This window comes from Heptranchias perlo, chromosome 20, assembly GCF_035084215.1.
Source record: "Heptranchias perlo isolate sHepPer1 chromosome 20, sHepPer1.hap1, whole genome shotgun sequence".
NCBI classification, from domain to species: Eukaryota; Metazoa; Chordata; class Chondrichthyes; order Hexanchiformes; family Hexanchidae; genus Heptranchias; species Heptranchias perlo.
The window spans coordinates 18752363-18753854 of NC_090344.1; the positions used below are offsets into that span (position 1 = coordinate 18752363).

The 1492-nt window shown below is 45.0% G+C and overlaps 1 non-coding gene across 1 annotated transcript; it reads left to right on the plus strand.

The window, feature by feature from the left end:
* Positions 1–203: 203 nt before the first annotated feature.
* On the plus strand, positions 204–285 carry trnas-cga (transfer RNA serine (anticodon CGA)). Its single transcript has one exon. It is a non-coding gene; the product is annotated as a tRNA-Ser (tRNA).
* Positions 286–1492: the final 1207 nt, after the last annotated feature.

Consider the following 1492-nt stretch of genomic DNA (forward strand, 5'->3'; position numbering starts at 1 on the left):
CAAGTCGCACATTGAAAACGAATGTGGTAAAGAGAGGCTAATATTGTTGATATGAAGTAGTTAGTGTACAACTTTACATTGCTGCACATCGGAATAGAAAAAGTGATTGGATGGATGGTCTGATGGCCGATCGGCGAAGGGTGGCACCGAATTCTGCACTGGTTGCAATCTTTTGGTAGCAGTAGCTGGTCTGTTCTATCGCAGCTGCGATGGCCGAGTGGTTAAGGCGTTGGACTCGAAATCCAATGGGGTTCTCCTGCGCAGGTTCGAATCCTGCTCGCAGCGCTATTTCTTAAAGATTTGTTTAATGTTCAAATAAATATGAACTGGAGTGCCCTCCCTCAGAGAGATGCTCCAGCGCGGCAAACGTTTTTAATTCGGAGCCAATGGTCACTTGCAAAGTTGCACGGCACGTGAAAGAATCGCTCCAAAGCTCCATCTCAAATTCTGTTCGTTCGCAGAGCTTGATAATTATACTATTTATTTCGAAACTGTAATCTCTCCCTGTCTCTGCCTCTGTCTCTTGACTCTCTGAGTTTTCCCCTGATGGACTTCTCAGGTTTTCTTGAACGGCCAAGGATGATCGAACCTGCAACACCAGCAGAGAAGGGTAAAGATGGAAAGACTGAGACGGAGGGAGAAGAAAAGGTGCAACCCAGCTGATGAATTCGTAGCGATTGTCCACACATTTATGTCTCTTCGACCTCACAGTGAAAAAATCAGCAATTTGAATACAGTGCACTTACAGCAGAGTGTTTAAATGCGGATGTCGAGACATACAACAATCGAACCGTTGCCATGGTGATGACCGAATCTAAACACTGGACCACAAGGAAACACTGAAAATTCTTTGCTGCGAACAAGCAGACCAACGCGGCCTTTCCTACTTGCCTCTTTTTAATTCAGGTCATTTTCGTGCCAGACAAGCTGTTCCCACAAAATTGCATCTTCTGTTCAAACTACTATTGCGACAGAAGGTGATGTTCAGGCAATGACAGCACCAAGTGCAACTAGGCAAGTACATGAAATGGAAAGTGAGGTAAAATATTACCACAAGCTGCTGATGGACATGTTTCCATTTCCAAAATTCACGATACGAATGCAGCTCCTGGCAAAACTGCAAGGCCACGCAGGTCCATCATGAATCATTTGAAGCAACTGGCAGTTTAAAGTGGCATCACCTCCTGCTTCTGTCGGGGGTGAAGGAGAGACACCGTCGGTACAAGCGGACAGTTTGATTTTGTACAGAACTGTACAGAGAAGGAGCACATATACTGGGGCTGTGAGATATTCTATATTATTCATATTTAACCACAAGAATATCCGAAGTCAGAAGCTGAAAAGAAGGGAGAGATAAGAGGCCTGAGAATAAACACAGAGCTGAATGAATCACGAAAGAGTGAAAGAAAAGTAAATCTTACCAGTTCCGCTGTGTTCCGTGCGCAATCCTGGGAGCTCTCCGATGGACTGATGGTGAGAATTCAATGCTCCC